The following is a 9,487-nucleotide window of genomic DNA, read 5'->3' on the forward strand; positions in this document are numbered from 1 at the left end:
TTTTGGAGAAATAACTCCCATGACTGACATTCCTATGGTGCCCTGTAATTCATAAAGTGCCTTCTTTTGTATCTTTTTTCTCAGTGGGTTTCCACAGTAGCCCCAGGAAAGGAAGGTAGGCCTGGACCTGTGGTCCCCATTTTACAGATGAGGAAAATGAGGCTTGGAAAGGGGAAACAACTGGCCCAAGGTCACATAATTAGTAAATGGCAGACCCATTCAAATCCGCATCTTGAACGATGTCTCCACTAACTTCATGCCCCCAAGGGAGTGACTTTTCCTGTTCATCTGAGTTTGTGTGACTTGGAACAGAGCAGCAAAGGACTTGAGGTCTTCGGCACAGAATATACTCAAGAATTAAACAGTGCTGACCCCGTGGGATAAGTTCCCTGATAGAGCCTCTCTCTGCTCTTTGGGGCATGCCTGGGTCAGACTGGGGTCACGGGATCCTGGCTATCAATGGTCAATGGGACTCAGACAAGGAAATGATTTTGTGGGTGTTCTCAGGATTGTTAATAACATCTGTGTAGTACAAGGTTTGCAAAATAGATATCATTTTCCTCGAGCCTCACAAGTCTTAGAACTAGAGTCTAGAGGTATCATTATCCCCATTTTATAGATGAGATGACTGAGGATCAGTTTCCTATAGTCATGCAGTTGGTAAGACCTTCCTGACTCCAAGCTCAGCCCTGCCACATTGCCTTTCATTATGGGACCATAGGATTTAGGGCTGGAATGATCCCTAGAGATGATCAAACAATCCAACCCCTTTATTTTACAGATGAGGAAACTGAGACCCAGAGAGTGAGTTGCTTAAGTAGGGAAAAAATACGATTTGGAGTCCGAGGTCTGAGTTCCCACCTTTGTCATTTACTAGTTATGTAGTACCTTAGGCAGATCACTTCTTTTCTCTGGCCTCAGTTTACACATTTGTAAAATGAGAGGGTTGTGAAGCAGTTTAGGTTGTCAGGGTACAGGGTAGCATCCACCTGGAATGAATTCACACACTCAAACAGTCTTGTAACACCAATAAATCCCGCCAGATTCTTAGAGACGAGACTTATATACAAAAGGACAGTGTAAGGATTTGGGTGGGATTAAGGAGTGGGGAGTAGTCTGGGCTGGGTCAGAAATATCAAGTAGGTTCATCACGTGATCTAGGTGGGATTAAGGAGTGGTGGCAGATATAAGCAAGAGGTCTGGGGTGGGCCAGGTGCCTTGGGGAAGGTGCCTGTGATCTGGGCTGCTGAAATGTATGGGAAAATTCAGGCACTGGGTTGCTTCCAGAGACAGTCTTTCCCTTTGAGGGGTCCAGGTCCCATCACCCAAATCAGTTGGATTCCATGATCTCCAAGGTCTTCTCCCCCTCTGAATCTATGATTGTAGGAGTCTAAATGTCAGGGTCCGAATCCAGAGACCCCATACCGTCTTCTCCTCTCTAATGACCTCAGGTTTTTTCCATCCACACCAAGGGGCTGGATCAGATGGTCTCTGACTTCCCATGGCTCTGTGATTTGAAAACTGTCTCAGCAAAGAAAAGCTATGTATTGCCCCTCCAGACTGTTACCAAGCAGATTTCTGCTTAGGTAAAATTGTTAGGACTCAATGACTCCAGAGGTTCTGTGACATTTGTCCTCCTTTCCTTTACAGCATGCCATATTAGTCTGAATAATGGCCACACCTCTGAAGGGAGATCTTTTAGAAAGGAAGATGATGAAAATCTTGTCTAAGGAGTTAGAAGACTTGAGTTCAAAAATCGCCTCTGGCATTTAACTACCTGCATGATATTAGCAGGGGATAGCTAGGTGGCACAGTGAATACAGTGCCAGCCCTAGAGTCAGGAAGAATCAGGCACTTACTAACTGTGTGACCCTGGGCAAGTCACTTCTCCCTGTTTGCCTTAATTTCCTCATCTGTAAAATAAGCTGGAGAAGGAAATGGCAAAACGATTCCAGTATCTTTGCCAAGAAAAGCCCCAAAGAAGTTACTACTGAAAAGCGACTAAAATAAAAGTCACATCACCTCCCCAGGCTTCAGGTCCCTCACTGGTAAGGTGAGAGGGTTGGGTTAAAAACCCTCTGAAGTCCCTTCAAATTCTAAATCTGTGGGTCTGTGATCTCGGAGTACACAGTTATAATCAGCTAAGCGTTGAGATGGGATGACCAAAGCATTCGAAAGACTGTCATGTGGAACATGGATCAGATTTGTTCTCTTTGGCCCCAGGGGAAAATTAGATATAATTGGGGGGTGAGAGTGGGGGAAGAAGACAAGCTAATGCTAGATGTAAGGAAAAGCTTCCTGAAAATCTGAGTTATCCCCAACTGAAATGGGCTGTGTTGGGAGGCAGTGGGCTCCCCTTCCCTGGAAGTCTTTGCCTGGTACATAGTAGGTGCTATAAAAATTCTTCAAGCAGAAGCCAGAGGACCACTCTTTGGGGAACTGGAGAGGGGTTTCTTGTGCAGGTTGGTGTTAGACTAGAGGCCTCTGGGTTCTTTCCAATTCTGAGTCTTGGGGGATAAACACATCCAGGAACAGACTAAAATATAACATTGATCGAAGGTTGGGCTAAGGTTTCATATCAGCCCCTTTTGGTTCTGGGAAAGCATAGGGCTATCTTCAGACCAATGTGGCCCAGAGGGTGAAGTGTGTAATGCCCAAGGTATGAAAACATTTAGAGGCCAAGCTGCTGCAAACCAGGGACTTGCTCTCAAACCCACTGAGATTCTTTGTAAATGGAGAAAGTGCCCAAGAATAGGAGTGAGGGAAGGAACGACTCCCAGACTTCCTGCTTATGCTGTTGTGACCAAGGACAAGGACAGAGAGTGAAGCCAAGAACAGAGGAACAGCTCCACATTAGGAGTGGAAAAGCCCAGTGAGACTTCCAGGCCTGGATGGGATCTGACCAGCATCAGCTGCGCCTGCAGGCAGGTGGGCCAGGGTAGTGGTCAGGGCCGATGTAGCCCCCTAGTGCCCAGGGCCCTTTGGAGTCATGTGGCCACGTGGTGGTCATTTGGACCCTGCTTCACTGCAATCAAGTAGAAGGCCCGTCCTTCCCTCCTTCCTCCCTCCCTCCCTTCTTTCTTTCTTTCTCTCTCTTTCCCTTCCTTCCTTCCTTCTTTCCTTCCCTCCCTCCTTCCTTCCTTTTCTCCTTCCTTCCTTTCCTCCTTCCTTCCTTCCTCCCTCCCTTCTCTCCCCCCTTCCTTCCCTCCCTCCCTCCTTCCTTTCACATTTAGTTTAAAGAACTGCCTAATATAATGGAAAGACTTCTGTACTTGAGAGGTGAGAACTCTGAGTCTGAGTCCCAACACTGTCACCTCTGGCAGACGATGGTATGACCTTCAGTTACTTAATATCTGAGCTTAATTTCTCCCATCTCTAAAATGGGAGTGAAAATCTATTTTCACTAATAACATCCACCTCACTTACTTTCCTCATCTGTAAAATGGGAATATTGCTGCTCTCATTATTGCTTTCAGAGATTCCCAGAATTGGGAGGGACCTCAGAAGCCATCTGGTCTAACCTGTCCTTAAGCAAGATTCCCTCCTCCAACATATAAAACAAGTGGTAAGACTCAGAGAAGGGGAGTCCTTGACGCACACACACCTTCTGAGCAGCCCATTCTGAGGTGGAAACATTCTCCTCTTGGGGATATTGTATCTGGACATGAAAACGAAATTTGCTTCTCTACATTCTCCAGCAACTCATGCTAGTTCTACCTCTGGGGCCAAGAACAGCAGGTTCCACAGGACAGATCTTCAGATGTTCAAAGACTCCATTCTCCTCCCTGCCTCCCTGAGTCTCCTCTTCTCCAGGATAATCATTCCCAGTTCTTTTTTTAAAATTTTATTTGTTTTCAGTGTTCTACAATCACTTCCGCATAACTTAGATTTTTTGCCCCTCCTTCCCCTCTCCCTCCACCCTCTCTCCTCAAGTCAGCATACAGTTTTATATAGGTTCTACACATACATTCCTATTAAATACATTTTCACCTTAGTCATGTTGCATAGAAGAATTAAAATAAATGGGAGAAATCATAAAACAAACCAGAACATAATACAAAAGAAAATGATCTGCTACCTTCTGCGATTGAATTCCATAGTTCTTTCTCTGGATGTGGAAGGCATTTTGCCTTAAGAGACCATTGGGAATTTTTTAAGTCCTTGCATTACAATGGAGTTCTAAGTCTACCAGAAAAAATCCTGGCACACTGTGATTGTTGCTGTGTATAAAGTTCTCCTGGTCCTGCTCCTTTCACTCAGCATCAGTTCATATAAGTCTTTCCAGGCCTCTCTGAAGTCTTCATGTTCATCATTTCTTATAGCACAATAGCATTCCATTACAGTCATATACCACAATTTGTTCAGACATTCCCCAATTGATGGGCATCCCTTTGATTTCCAGTTTTTGGCCACCACAAAGAGGGCTGCTATAACATCTTTGTACCTGTGGGACCCTTTCCCATTTTTATGATCTCTTGGGGATACAGTCTTAGAAGCGGTATTGCTGGGTCAAAGGGTATGCACATTTTTGTAGCCCTTTGGGCATAGTTCCAAATTGCTCTCCAGAATGGTTGGATCAGCTCACAGCTCTACCAACAACGAATTAGTGTTCCAAGTCTCCCACATCTTCTCCAACATTTATCATCTTCCTGTTCTGTCATGTTAGCCAATCTGATAAGTGTGATGTGGTATCTCAGAGTTGTATTGATTTGCATCTCTCTAATCAATAGTGATTTAGAGCATTTTTTCATATGACTACAGATAGCTTTAATTTCTTCCTCTGAAAACTGCCTGTTCATATCCTTTGACCATTTATCATTAGGGAATTATACCCAGTTCTTACACTGATGCCTCACATGACATGGTCTGCAGCCCTCATGATGTTCACTGACAACCTCATAGGGATGCCCTACAGCTTGTCAGCATTCTAAAATGATGGGTTGCCTAGCACCGAACACAGGCTAAACCAGAGTAAGGCTGTCATTGAAGCTAATGTCATGTCACCTTTCTTGGTAGCTATATGGCTCAATAGAGCAATGCGGAGACCACCGTCCACTGAAACAGCCAAAGCAATTTCAAGTGAGATAATGTATGAAAAGAGGTTTTGTGCCCAGAAATGTGAGCTGCTACTATGTATGAGGTCCTATGCCAAGTGTTGGGGATACAAAGAAAAGCATAAGACAGTCCTTGCCCTAAGAAGTTCATGATCTAATAGGGGAGACAACCTGCAAACAAAGATGTACAAACTATAGACAGGATCAATTGGAGATAATTAACAGAGAGGTGCTGGAATTAAAGGTGATCAGGAAGGTAGGATTTTATCTGGGTCTTGAAGGAAGTCAAGGAAGCCAGAGGTGGAAATGAAAAGGGAGAACATCCCAGGCAAGGGACACAGCTAGAGAAAATACCTAGAGGTGGGAGATGGAGGGTCTTGTGTGAGGAAAAGCATAGAAGCCAGTGTCATTGGGTCACAGAGTATGTAGGAGAAGGGGTATAAATCATAAAAAAGACTGGGAAAGTGGGGTGAGGGGAGTGGTTATTTTTTTAAAAGTATTTTCCCCCAATACATGTAAAAATAAATTTTAACATTTAAAAAAAAATTTTGAGTTCCAAATTTTCTCCCTCCCTCCTCGTCCCCTCTTTGACATGGTAAACAATTTTATATAGGTTATACATGTACAGTTGTGCAAAACATATTTCCATATTACTCATGTTGTGAAAGAAAACACAGACAAAGGAAGAAGGAGAAGAAACAGAAGAGGGAGAAGAAAAAGGAGGAGGAGAAGGATAAGAAGAAGAAGAAAAAGAAGGACAAGAAGAAGAAAAAGGAGAAAGAAAAGAAAAAGGAGAAGAAAAAAAGGAGAAGAAGAAAAAGAAGGAAGAGGAGAAGAAAAAGGAAGAGAGATGAAAAAAAGAGGAGGAGAAGAAGAATGTCCTTCCTCCCACTACCCTGCTTTTTAAAACAATCTCTTTCAGATATAGACCTAGTAGCAGTATTGCTGGATCAAAGGGTATGCACAGCTTATGGCTTTTTGGGAAAACTTCCAAATTGCTCTCCAGAATGGTTGGATCAGTTCACAACTCCACTAACAGTGCATTAGAGTCCTAATTTTCCCACATCCCCTCCAACATTTATCATTTTCCTTTTCTGTCATATTAACTAATCTGATAGGTAAAGTTGTACCTCACAGTTGCTTTAATTTTCATTTCTCTAGTCAATAGCGATTTAGAGCATTTTTCCATATAACTATAGATAGCTTTGATTTCTTCATTGGAAAATTGTCTGTCCATATAATTCACCATTTGTCAACCGGGGAATGATTTATATTCTTATAAATTTGACTCAGTTCTCTATATCTTTGAGAAATGAGCCTTTTATCAGAGAAACGCTGTAAATTCTTTTCTCCAGTTTTCTGCTTTCCTTCTAATCTTGACTGTATTGGCTTTGTTTGTTTTTAATTTAATGTAATCAAAATTATTCATTTTATTTCTTTTAATGTTCTCTATCTCTTATTTGGTCATAACTTCTTCCCTTATCCATAGATCTGATGAGCAAACTATTTCATGGTGGAGGGGAGCAGTCATTGAAGGGCTTTAAAAGCTAGGTGATTTTTATATTTGATTCTGTTAGAGAGCTACTGGAGTTTATTAAAGGAGAGGTGGGGCTGTTACATGCTCAAATCTGTGCTTTCTGAAGATCACCTTGGCACTTACAAGGAAGATGGATTGTAGTGGGAGAGAGACTTGAGGTAGGAAGACCAACCAGCAGGCTATTGAAATAGTCCAGGTGTGAGGTGATAAGGGTCTGCACCGGGGAAGGGACAGTGTCAGAGGAGAGAAGGAGATATGTAGGAGAGTTATAACAGAAGTAAAGTCATCAGGCTTTGGCAATAGGTTGGCTATAGGGGAAGGAGACAGAGATAGAGACAGATACACACACACACACACACACACACACACACACACACACAGAATGAATGTCCAGGATGGCACCTATATAGTCATCCTGATCCATATCTGTACACTAACCCCACATGGCTCTGGAGGAGAAAGTGAGGCTAGTGACTCTGCACAGCCTTGCCTCATTTAAATCCAATTCACATGCATGCCATGGCATCCTCTCCCTGATGTCATGGTCCTCTTTGAGAACAAAGGACAAAGAGGGCATAGCCCCTATTTCTATAGCCCGTCATCATTCACACAGCACTTCTGCTTCGCTCACTGTTGCTGTCATCAGTTTCTTTGGCCAGAAGCTGTGATCTCATCAGCCTCTAGAAACACTCTCCACAGACTCAAATCAATAACATGCCTGGGATTTATAATCTTGGAGAGTTACCTGGGGCTTGGAGAGGTTCAAGGACGTGCCCAGGGTCAGAGTCAACATATATCAGAAGTGGGTCTTGAAATATGACCGTCCTAATCACAAGGCTAGTTCACCAGGCCACGTTATCTACATTTACCAGATAAGGAAATGGAAGATCAGAAATGGAGAATGGAGAATGATGGGGAACTTGGACAAGTCTCTGTCTCTCTGTCTCTCTGATTTTGTTTGTTCATTGTTAAAATGGAGATAATGATCTATTCTCTTCACCCCATCCCCCACCTCTAAGAGCTAAGTGTTCCAAATATTATTGCCCCAGGTTTACCAATGCAGCAGCCGAAGATCAGAGAGGGCAAAGACAAGCCCAAATTAATAGCCCACTGGTCATGTGACCTGTTAGGATGATAGCTACATCTTCAAATTAGATTCTCTTTCCAGCATCTCTTTCTTCCTCTTCACCCACAATGTTTGTTCTTGGGGGGTGGAGGGAGGCAGTTCCCTGTTCTTATTGTGGATAAGTCTGTTTTTCTTGTTTTTCTTTTTCTGAAAAGTATTTGGAAAGCAAGTTAGAACAGACAGATGAATGCTTTTCTTTATCTGTAGGGAACAACTGATCAGCTCGAGGAATTTGCTTCAAGGGGTTTTCTTCCTTAAACACTGAAATCATTTCTAACTTCATCCCTGCAGCATCATGCCAAGATAAGGAGGGGTTCAGGACAGGAACTTCTTATTTCTGACCAAAAGATAGTGCATTAACAGTAAATATTTTAGAATTTTATCCAAATGTGGAAGTATCAGCTCTGTCAGTATTAATACAAACTATGTACAGGGCAACCATTGTGTTTGTAGAATTGAAATGGAACCCTGTTTCAACTTATGCCTCCTCTTACAAGGGCCTCCATCTAAGTTGTAAATGCTTTTCACAGATCTCTCTGGTTTGTGTACCCACCTAGGAAAACCCTAGAAACCAGCACCTACCTCATTTTCTTTCCAAAACCAAGCCCTCAGCTCCACTGCAGGCTAACAAGACATTAAATACTGAAAAGATTTTATTCACACAACAAAAAAACACCCTCATATCCAAGTTCATAGAGTCAAGAAAACTCTTCTTCCTACAAGGATGATTGAAAGACCTCATAGTTGAGCCCACAGACAAGAAAAATCTTTCTCTTTCCACAAGGTCCCATGCAACCTTTACATTGTAGTACTACCCTTTGAGGCAGTAATGACTCCCCATTGCTCCTAAGATCAAACATAGACCCCTCTGTTTGGCTTTTGAAGCCTTTCACAACGTGACCCCACCCACTTTTCCTGGGTCATTCCACAGTATGGTACTTCCCCTCCTTCATTCAATGGTCCTACCAAACTGGTCTGCTCTGTTCCTCATACACAACCCTCTGTCTTCTTTCTGTGTGCCTTCACACAGATTGACCTCCATACTTGGAATGCATCCCTCCCTCTCCTCCACCTCCACCTCTACCAAGTGTTCTTCACTTCCTTCAAAACAGAACTTAGGCTTACCCCTACCTCCAACTGCTTGGGATTTGTCTTATATTTTACACACACACACACACACACACACACACACACACACACATACATACATACGTATACACATATACGACATTATATATCTATACTAGGAGTGGGGATCCTGCAGCCTTGAGGCCACATATAGCCTTCTAGGTCCTCACGTGCAGCCTTTTCACTGAGTCCATGTTTCACAGAATAAACCTTTTTATGAATGGGATTTGTTTTGTGAAGTTTGGATTCAGTCAAAAGGCTACATTTGAGGATCTACAGGGTCACATGTGGCCTCGAGGCTACAGGTTCCTCATTCCTGATATACCATATATCATATGTTAAACACAGCATATATGTTATACACACTGTGTATATATATAATATATACATTATTCTTGTTTTTTGTTCTTTATTTTGGAAGAGAATCAATGACATCATAGGTGAGGTCTTGACTTGTACATGAATTGGATTTAAGTGAGACAAAATTGCGCAATGTCTTCAGCCTCACTCTCCTGAATTATCAAAGTCTGGTGGCACGATGACTGGCCATGGCCTAGGATATAGTGGGTGACCTTGGCATCACTGATGTCTGACCAAGTTCTAAGCAGTTCCTGATACCTGCTTCAACTGCCTTTATGGCTT

This window comes from Notamacropus eugenii, chromosome 4 (assembly GCF_028372415.1).
Source record: "Notamacropus eugenii isolate mMacEug1 chromosome 4, mMacEug1.pri_v2, whole genome shotgun sequence".
NCBI classification, from domain to species: domain Eukaryota; kingdom Metazoa; phylum Chordata; class Mammalia; order Diprotodontia; family Macropodidae; genus Notamacropus; species Notamacropus eugenii.